The sequence below is a fragment of the Lithobates pipiens genome, unplaced genomic scaffold (assembly GCF_037356315.1).
Source record: "Lithobates pipiens isolate NorthernLeopardFrog02 unplaced genomic scaffold, aLitPip1_a1.2 Scaffold_10, whole genome shotgun sequence".
In the NCBI taxonomy this organism is placed as follows: domain Eukaryota; kingdom Metazoa; phylum Chordata; class Amphibia; order Anura; family Ranidae; genus Lithobates; species Lithobates pipiens.
The window spans coordinates 229,815,163-229,826,644 of NW_027507686.1; positions in this window are offsets into that span (position 1 = coordinate 229,815,163).

Sequence of the window (11,482 nt, forward strand, 5' to 3'; positions counted from 1 at the left end):
CTCCGTGACAGGGGCCCCGACACCCTCCGTGACAGGGGCCCCCATATCCACCGTGACAGGGGTCCCCGACACCTACAGTGACAGGGCCCCCCGACACCTACAGTGACAGGGCCCCCCGACACCTTCCGTGACAGCCCCCCTGACATCCTTTATGACAGGGGCCCCGACACCCTCCGTGACAGGGCCCCCGACACCCTCCGTGACAGGGGCCCCCGACACCCTCCGTGACAGGGGCCCCCGACACCCTCCGTGACAGGGGCCCCGACACCCTCCGTGACAGGGTCCCTCGACACTCCCCGTGACAGGGCACCCATATCCACCGTGACAGGGGTTCCCGACACCTATAGTGACAGGGCCCCCCGACACCTTCCGTGACAGCCCCCCTGACATCCTTTATGACAGGGGCCCCCGACACCCTCCGTGACAGGGGCCCCGACACCCTCCGTGACAGGGGCCCCCCGACACCCTCCGTGACAGGGGCCCCGACACCCTCCGTGACAGGGGCCCCCGACTCCCTCCATGACAGGGGCCCCCGACTCCCTCCATGACAGGGGCCCCCGACTCCCTCCATAACAGGGGCCCCCGATTCCCTCCATGACAGGGGCCCACCAACTTCCTCCGTGACAGGGGACCCCCTACACCCCTCCCGTGACAGGGGACCCCCGACACCCTCCGTGACAGGGGACCCCCGACACCCTCCGTGACAGGGGACCCCCGACACCCTCCGTGACAGGGACCCCGAACACTCCCCGTGACAAGGGCCCCTGAACCCTCTGTGACAGGGCCCCCGACACTCCTCTGTGACAGGGCCCCCGACACCCCTCATTACAGCGGCCCCCGACTTCCTCCATGACAGCGGCCCCCGACTTCCTCCATGACAGCGGCCCCCGACTTCCTCCATGACAGCGGCCCCCGACTTCCTCCATGACAGGGGCCCCCGACTTCCTCCATGACAGGGGCCCCCGACTTCCTCCATGACAGGGGCCCCCGACTTCCTCCATGACAGGGGCCCCCGACTTCCTCCCTGACAGGGGCCCCCGACTTCCTCCCTGACAGGGGCCCCCGACACCCTCCCTGACAGGGGCCCCCGACTTCTTCCATGACAGGGGCCCCCCGACACCCTCCAGACTTCCTCTATGACAGGGCCCCTAACTTCCTCCATGACTCCTCCCGACTTCCTGACAGGGGCCCCCCGACTTACTTCCTGACAGGGGCCCCCCGACTTACTTCCTGACATGGGCCCCCGACTTACTTCCTGACAGGGGCCCCCCGTCACCCCCCGTGACAGGGGCCCCCGACTCCCTCCACGACAGGGGCCCCCGACTCCCTCCACGACAGGTGCCCCCGACACCCTCCATGACAGGGGCCCACCAACTTCCTTTATGACAGAATCCCCCGACTTCCTCCATGACAGGGGCCCCCAATTTCCTCCATGACAGGAGCCCCTGACACCCTCCATGACAGGGACCCCAAACTTCCTCCATGATAAGGGCAACCCATACCCTCCATGACAGGGGCCCCCCCGACTTCCTCCATGACAGGGGCCCCCCCGACTTCTGACAGGGGCCCCCCGACTTCTGACAGGGGCCCCCCGACTTCTGACAGGGGCCCCCCGACTTCTGACAGGGGCCCCCCGACTTCCTCCATGACAGGGCCCCCCCCCAGCTTCCTCCATGACAGGGCCCCCCCCGGCTTCCTCCATGACAGGGCCCCCCCCGGCTTCCTCCATGACAGGGCCCCCCCCGGCTTCCTCCATGACAGGGCCCCCCCGGCTTCCTCCATGACAGGGCCCCCCGGCTTCCTCCATGACAGGGCCCCCCCGACTTCTTCCATGACAGGGCCCCCCGACTTCCTGACAGGGGCCCCCTGACTTCCTCCATGACAGGGGCCCCCCTCCTCCCAGCGCAAATCCCCTCAATCCCCCCTACAACACTGGAAAGGGACACCCCATTACATTAAAGGATTACAAGAGAGAACAATTTAGGGCACTTTCACACTGGGGGGGGGGGGTGGGGGTATCGGCGGTAAATTGCCGCTATTTTTCAGTGTGAAAGTCGCCACAGATTTCTCATCTCCCCCTTTACTTCGGAGTCGTCTGTTTATAAATCACTATTAATATTCTGCTGTCTTCATAGCAATCGCTGCACATTGACAGATGAATCCTCCGTATTTTATACATTCATCTCCACCTTCTTTTCATATATTTATTACTGTTATCAGCACCTAAAGTGCTCTGGATTGTATTATATGAATTCTCACGTGTTGGATATTTATTTGCTCATTATTGTCACATTATTGGAATCGCCATTAATTACATCCTTGTACACCGATGTCATGTCAGCTTTGATGCATCAATTAATTTGCCAATCACTACAACAGCCCCTCCATTCCATATATATACCAATCACATTACATACCCATAAGATATCGGGTGCCTGCGGCAGCGGGTCACTTTTCATCATTATATATAATTTAAAGTGGGAGTATCCACTGCACAGTTATATGCCCCCCCACCAACTCACATCCCACCCCTATCCCCCCTCCTAGCAGAAATCTACTCCCCAATCCCTCCTCCTAGAACAAATCCCCCAAATCACTAATCCACCCAGTCCCTCCTCCTTGCAAAAATCCTCCCAATCCCCCCTTCTAGCAATAACCCCCCCAATCCATTCTCCCAGGACAAATCCTCCCCAATCCCCCACTCCCAGCACAAATCCCCCCCCAACCCCCACTCCCAGCACAAATCCCCCCCAGCCCTCACTCCTAACACAAATCCCCCTAGCAAAAAAAATCCCTAAATCCCTTCTTCAAGAGTAAATCCCCCCACAAATCCACAAACCCCTCCAAATTACCCTTTTCCTAGCACACATTCTTCCTCCCTACCCAAATCTCCCCCCAGAAGAAATTTCCCCCTCTTAGCAGAAATTCCCACACCCTTAGGGCAAACATTCCCCGTCCGGCTCAAATCCCCCAAAACTTCCCTAGCACATATCCCCCCTATTTCTCCTTCTATCAAATACACCCCCCATCCTGTTTACACCTCACAGCACAGATAAATGCCCACCCCCCTTCTCCACAAACATCCAAAGCACAAACTTTTACCCCCCCTCCCCTCCTCCATTGTGTACAATTTCCCTGTGACCTTCCCCTCCTCATCCTCTCCTGTCACTACAGCGCTCCTCCAGCACATGAGACAGGATTGCTCTTAGATGACATTGGGCTGTACACACACAGTGTCATTACCGCCCCATCCACATTTCCTGCTGCCAGTGTTCTGTCTAGAAGTGCCCCCCCATGGAATAGTGTCCGCACATGCGCAGGACGGAGCCGCACTTCAGCAGATTTGCCGATCACCTGGAGTGACGTGACCAGGGTGTCGTAGGTGGCATCTCTCGATGGGAGATACAATTTCAGGGCCACAATTGAAACCTATACAAACAGCGGGGGGAGACTGTAGTTCTCACATTGTGCCTCGCTGTTGCGGGCGGCTTTACAGTGTGATGATGGTGCGGTTTTGTCTGTGTCGCAGGCGGGTTTGCTGTGTTGAACGGCCGGTTTTGCCTGTGGGAAAGGTCGGGTTGCAACACAGACAAAACCAGCTCTTCAACACACACTAGCCGCCCTCCAGCAGCAGCGATGCACAATCTGAGAACTACGGTCTCCCCCGCTGTTTGTATAGATTTAAATTGTACCTGTGAAATGGTATCTCCCATCGAGAGACATCTCCTACGGTGTGCGCATGCGCTCTGATTACGTCAGCCCATCTGACCGGCAAATCAGCTGCTGTGCTGTTCCTTACGGCGCATGCGCAGTACATACCGGGCACTATTTGATGGGGGGGCACTTCTCAACAGAACACCAGGAGATGAGCAGCCCTTGGAGGAGATAGGGGGGCGGTAATCAAAGTGTGTGTGTACAGTCTGATGCCATCTCTCCACTCTGCCACTTCTCCTCTCACTGCTGCAGGGTGCCATTGCCTTTTCCCAGCTCTGAGTGCGGGCGATGGTGGGGGGAGATCAGTGGCCAATCAGGCATCACATCAAAGGGAGGGCACAACAGAAATCTGGGTGTAAATCAGCACCCCCCCCCCGGATCCTGCCATGTCTGTGCCTCTCCCATACCTAGGCAACCCTAGGTGTGGGTGTGAGGGGTAGAGAGGGGGGTGTGTGAGGGGTAAAGAGGCATTTTAACACAGTTTTCACATGCGGGCACAACTAACGTATGCGTTCTCTTCTGCGTGCGAGCTCGGCGGGTTACCTAAAAAAATAATTTTCTTCTTTATTTTACTTGTACTCTGTCCTTTTAAAAAAAGTGATAGAAAAAAAGTTCTGGGGGTCAAGCAGACCTCAGATATCACATTTACACTTAAATTTCTTTTTTTTATTTACAAAAAAAATCCCCTTTTAAGACCATTAGGGGGAAGTGACCTTTTGAAGTCTCTTCCGCCATCCAATGGTATGGAGCAGAGTGGGGGCATCTTTCCCTCACGTGGCATCCAGCCTCACAGGGAAGAGGACGCGATCGTCTCTGCCACTACAGACGGCTCTGGTAAGCGGTGGAGATGACGCAGCACGGCGGGGGGGGGGCCCTTCTCCCTCCGACGATAAGTGATCTTGCGACAAATCCATTGCAGAGACCACTTTTATCTGAAAGCGGACCGCCCGCTGTTGAAGAGGATACCAGGGTTGTGGCATTCCCAACAGTATGCCCACAGGGTGAGCCTGGGCACATCCTAATCACCACATGCGGCACATATTCCCCTGTTTTACTGACACTGGCCACTGCCCTATTGACACCATCCATGATTTCATGTTTTAATATGTTTGTTTACATTTATTTCTAAACGTCTGTGTATACAAACACTATATTATCAAAAGTATTGGGACACCTGCCTTTACATGAAATTTAATGGCATCCCAGTCTTATTCCGTTATTCCGTAGGGCTCAATATTGAGTTGGCCCACCCTTTGCAGCTATAACAGCTTCAACTCTTCTGGGGAGGTTGTCCACAAGGTTTTGGAGTGTGTCTATGGGAATGTTTGACCATTCTTGCAGAAGAACATTGGTAAGGTCAGGCACTGATGTGGACGAGAAGTCCTGGCTCGCAGTCTCTGCTCTAAATCATCCCCAAGGTGTTCTATCAGGTTGGGGTCGGGACTTTTATATATTTAAAAAAAACAAAGTTGTCATGAAATACCACCAAAATAAGATGTATTAAACCTGCCAGATGTCAGGGAATCAAGGGCACCACATCCCAAAGAGATATATACAAATGTAGCGCTAACCCCCGAAGGAGCTGCTGGTTAGATTGGGCCACGGGGTGTCCCGTGGTAGATGGCCCAGTAACTTGAGAGACTGACGACAGATCCACTTAAATGGATTTTATTTGCAAAAACCGTAGACAATGAACAGTCTCTTAACATGGGATCAGAGGGTTGGAAAGGAAGTTCAGGTACTCTTATGCCGCGTACACACGATCAAACAATCCCCCCGTGTGTAGCCTCAGGCGGACTTTTTTTTTACCCAAAAGTACGGCGGACTTAGAAAGTAGTTTTGCAGTCCAATCTTTCCGTCGGACTCGCATTTCAGCGGACAATCCGGCCGTGCGTGTGCCAGTCCGCCGTACTTTTGAAATGAACGGACTTTTCCCGCCCAGAGAAAAGTCCGCTCATTTTGAGCGCGTCTCCAGGTAGCCGGGGCCAGCGAAGGAGGCGTCACTGACTACAACCCCCCCCACTGACTACAACCCCCCACTCTGTCCTCTGTCCATGAGATACTGTTATAGAGCCATCAATTTACACAGCACTTTACATATACAGTAAAACCTTGGTTTGAGAGTGTTTTGCAAGACAAGCAAAATGTTTTAAATAAACTGTTTCCACGCCTATATCCATTGAGGTTCTTCGATCCTTGTTGTGTAATCACCGACAAGCCTGAAAAAGCTGCCACTGTGCCGCCCATCTCCCCAGCACTTGCCTTGTCTCGGGTGGGCATCGGGTGACGGTGATGTCCGGTGTCCCCAATTTCTTCCCTGACCCTGATGTCTTCTCCAGCCTGCTCCTCCTCTGCTATGATTGGACACCTATCACATGTCCAATCACAGAGCCTGTCGTTTCAACAAATCAGGTGACAGGTAACACAAACCCTGCGCACCTGATTGGCTGATAGGGGGTTCAATGTTAGCAAAATGAATCCCTTTGTTTTGCTAACATACAGCTGAGTTTTTGGGCGCCTATTAGAGCCGACGGTGGGGATTAGAGCGGTGCCAGGAGACGGGGGGGGGGGGAGGGTTGGCAACACTCCTGTGCCCTTTATAAACACACCGCCGCTGGTGCCATGCAATTATGCTCTCCAACTGCTAGGAGAGCAGCTAGACTCAAAATCAGCTTACTACAGCAGATCAGGCAGCAATTGAGATTGGTTGCCAGAGAATACAGCACATCATTACCACTCAATAACTGGTTGCTAGAGGAAACAGCACACATTACGGCTGCTTTGTTGCTAAAAGTTACTGCACATTACAGCTCACTGATTGGTTGCTATAGGTCAGGGATCCTCAAACTATGGCCCTCCAGCTGTTGGAGCTACGCATCCCATGAGGCATTGTAAAACTCTGACATTCACAGACATGACTAGGCATGATGGGAATTGTAGTTTCTGACCAACTGGAGGGCCGTAGTTGGACGACCCCCTGCTATTGGTTACTGTGCATCATTACCACTTAATGGTTGCTAGAGACAACAGCACATCATTAAAGCTCACTGCTTGGTTGCCTGTGACATCTCCAGTAGGCACTGCAGCAAGGTCTATATCCTGGCAGTGGCTCAGCAACACATCTTCTCACTCTTCCAGTCTCCCCCACATAGTATTCGCTTGGTGGTTTTTCAGCAGCTCAGTCTCTCACAGGGGGAACTGTACTGCTGTACCGCTCACCAACTCTCCCATAACACTGCACCATCCTGGTGAATTTTTGCCTGGGCAAATCTTGCTCCCTTTACAAAAAGCAGGGTTGAGTTCAGGCCCCATGGACTTTGGTGAATAGGCCATTCCTTGAGACTACATGTCCCATTCATGCCCCTCAAGTCTCTTCTGATTGGCAGCTCATTCTTCTTAGCTGGAGAGAGGGGGAAGAGGGAGCGAGCAGTGATTAGACAGGGCTGGTGCTGACAGGAGGGGGGGGCAGGAGGTTGCGAGCGCACAGACAACCTGCAGCTGCGTCTTTTCCCTGTGATAGCACAGCAGACCCGAGACCTGTAATGCCTGTGCAGCGGTGTGAGGGGAGAGCGCTCAGCTACACTGATATGATAGGGAGGCAGCATGGGCCCCTGTAGCTATGAGCAACCCTGGGCTCAAGGGGCAGCTGCTTTGGGCCCGGGGCAGCTTCTCCCTTTGCCCCGCCTGACTGGATCTCTTCGCACACACCTTAGCCTGCTCAGGCCACATACCTCTGGTCCACTTTTCCCCGCTCATACCACACCCTGGCTTGGAGTTAGCGGAACACACTTTCACCCTGAATCTGATGGAGCCAGGGGCGTAACTATAGGGGGTGCAGCAGTCGCGACCGCAACCAGGCCCTGTGATGGAGGGGGCCCATGCAGCCCCCTCTACATATGGCCAGCAGCAGCATAGGCAGCTAGGGGTACCAGTGCACCATGCACATGTGTGGCTGGAGGTGGAGTCTGACTAGCAGAGCTCCATGCTCAACTATCGCACTGGCTGCTCTTTAGTTGTGCATTCCCCGCATGACCTGTGTCCTCAGCCGGGACAGTCCCCCAATGGGGCACCTAAAAATAAAAAAAAAATAATAAAAAAAAACTACTGATACCAGTGGTGGAACTACAGGGCTCACAAAGATCATACCTGTGACCAAGCCCTGGAGTTTCACCGCCGGACTCAGAGGGAAGGGCCCTGGCTGGGGTCCAGGGGGGCCCTTCATGGTTTCTTGCATTGGGGCCCTGAAGGTTCTAGTTACGCCATTGGATGGAGCCAATGCACCTCGTTAATATGTGGCCTGCAGTATACCCTTTTAATGCTGCAGAGGATGCATGAAAAAGACCATTTAAACAGCCTTGCAAATACCACACACAATGTCTGCTGGACTGAATAGAAAATAAATAAAAAAAGACACATTAACAAAACCATAATTGTGTTTTAATGTTTTTCTTTATTTTTTTAAACAAATATATTATAATGGAGTCAATATCAGCAAATTGAGATATATACTGTAAATAAATGGGAAAAATGTCATTTTTCACACACAAGCAGTGGGGGAAAAAAATGAAGAGAGCAAGAAAATAAAGATTAATAAAAGTTGAAAATACTACTGGGGTAATGGGGGGGGGGGGGGGGGGAGGGGGGTGTTTGAACCAAGAGTTGCACTATAAACGTTAGTCCTTTAAAAAAACGAATAAAAAAAGCAGGGGGGGGGGGGGGGCTAGAAATACATCTGGACGTCCATTTGTTTTCATTGAAAAAAAATCAAAAATGAATCTCCTGATGTAATAAAGAATATACAAAATCTAGAAATAATATGGCTTTAGTGCCTGCCCCAGATATTTAACCTGAATAGATCCCCAAGCAAAATACAGAATTAAAGTGCTTTATAATATTAACCCCTTCAGATCCGCATTATAGCCGAATGACGGCTACAGTGTGGACCTACATTGCCAGGAGGCCATCAATAGACGTCCCCCCCCCCCCCCCCCCCGCACTGTGATCACCGAGTCAATGAGAGGAGCACGAGGAGAAAAAATAGCCAATCACTGGCTTCTGTGCAAAGGATATCAGTCCCGAAGAGGAAGATGCACAGCCATCTCATCTGTGCCCACCAGTGCCGCCTGCCAGTGCCCACAGTGGCACGAATCACAAATCAGTGCCATCTATCAATGCTCACTAGTGATGCCAATCAGTGCCACCTTGCAGTGCTGCCTATCAGTGTCACCTACCAGTGCCACCTATTAGTACCCCTTCTCAGTGCCCACCAGTGTCACCTATCAATGCCCTTCAGTGCCACCTCATCAGTGGCCATCAAAGCAGTTTTATCATTTGTACATCAATGAAGGAGAAAAATTTCCAGTTTTCAACATTTTATAACAAAATATATATGTATATAAGGTATATATATTATATATATTACCATTATCATTGAACGTAAAGAAAATCCCACATTTTGGGGTGTCCCCAGAAAAGTAATTGGGAGGAAATCTTCCAATGGGGACCCCAGTTCTGGTCACTTGGGGTTCCCCAAGGGATTCCCTTAAAGCGGTAGTAAACTGCAGTAAAACAAAGCAAAAAAAAACGTCCCCCGTAAGGCAATGTCATAATGTGCTAGTATGTATCGTATACTAGCACATTAATAGAGACTTAACTTAAAACAAAGCCATGCAATGGCGCACTTTCACTGCTGACAGGACTTCCATCTTCATCCGGCCTCCCGGGTTCATGGCCTCCAGGTACATGAGTGGCCATGGGCGCTTTGACGTCACTCCCGCCCATGCGCATAGGAGCCGCCATTTATGGCATGGGCTCTGATGGTCTGGCACTGTATGCTTCCTCTCACATCCTGTTTGGCTATGAGACAGGAAGTGAAGGAAAATCTCCAAAATGGGACACAGATGGTGAAAACAAATAATAATAATAATAATAATAATAATAATAAAAAAAATCTGGCAGGGGTTATAACCCTCTCTTGCTCTATCCAAAAATAAAACGTTTTACCCATACTTCCATTTTTAAATAGGGTTGCCCCAATACCACTTTAAGACTGAGTACAAGTACTGATCATTTTTTTATAAAATTCTTGCTGATACCGATTGCTGATACTTTTTTTTTTATGTCATGTGACAGTGACACTAATATGCAGTACTGATGGGCACTGATAGGTGGCACTGATGAGGTGTGGACTTTGTAGGGCAGCTACAGCACTGGAAACAAGTTACATATTTCACCCTAAAATAAGGCGACCAGATTTTTAAAATGAAATACGGGAACATATTTTTATTTTTTACTAGTAATGGCAGCAATCAGTGACTCATAGCGGGACTGCGATATTGCGGTGGACAAATCGTACACTAATGCCACTTACACACGACTGGTTTTCCCGTCGGAATAAACTTCGAAGGTTTTTCTGATGGAAAATCGCGTGTCTTGCCTACACACAATCACACCAAAGTCCGACCGCCTAGAACGCGGTGACGTGCAACACGTACGATGGGACTAGAAAAGGGAAGTTCAATAGCCAGTAGCCAATAGCTGCCGTCTCGTACTTCAGAGCATGCGTCGTTTGTGGAACAGCAAACAGACGAGGGTTTTCCCCATAGGAATTGGTTCCGCCGGAAATATTTAAAACTATTTTCTATTTCTAGGTCCGTCAGAATTTTTGAAAAAAAATAAGTCAGATGAGGCCCACACTCGATAGGAATATCCGATGAAAAGATTCCGTCTGACTCTTTCTGTCCGACATTCCACTCGAGTGTACGCGGCATTAGTGACACTTTTGACACTTTGTGGGAACCAGTGACACTAATACAGCGATCAGTGCTAACAATATGTACTGAGAGAGAGCCCCATGTAATCTCTTCTGACAGCAGCAATGTGCGGTTTGTTTTTCCCTGCAAAGCAGGAAGTAGAAAACCGCACAGAGCACACACAGTGCCACACGTTGGTCACACATTTAACCCTTTGATCGCCCAAGTTGGTAAACCCTTCCCTGCCAGTGTCATTAGTACAGTGACAGTGCATATTTTTAGCACTGATCACTGTATTGGTGTCACTGGTTCACAAAAATGTGATGTAAGGTGTCCAGTTTTAAAGCTGCAATCTCCCAGTCCCGCTATGAGTCCCTGATCACCGCCATTACTAGTAAAAAAATAAATAAATAAAAAAAATTCCATAAATATATCCCATAGTCTGTAAACACAATAACTTTTGTGCAAACCAATCAATATTCGCTTATTGGGATTTTGTACCAAAAATATGTAGCAGAATACATATTGGCCTCAACTGATAATGAAATGTGATTTTTTTTTTTTTTTTTTTTTTTTTACATTTTTTATCGGATGTGTTTAAGGCTGGGTTCACACCAGTGCGATGCAGAAACCCTGCGAGTTCCCGCATCGCACCCGACTCGCACAGCACTTCACATTGCCATATGCGAACCACTCTGAGTGTCAATATAATGTTAATAACGCCCCCATTTCAGCTGGCATACCGCACTGCGAACTGTCAGTTCGGCCATGAATCGGATCGCATAGGTGTGAACACCCCTGCGATTCAATTCTTGTGCAGACCAGCAGACCAAAAATAGTTTCCTGTGCGAGTTTGGTCCGAATGCGACTATCTGTATGGCTGAAATCGCATCCCACGGACATTGCATGTGAATTGCACTGCAGTGCGGTGAAAATCACATGCGATCTCACACAGCGAACCAGTGTGAATCGGCCCTTATAGCACAAAGCAAAAAATATTTATTTGTTCCAAAATT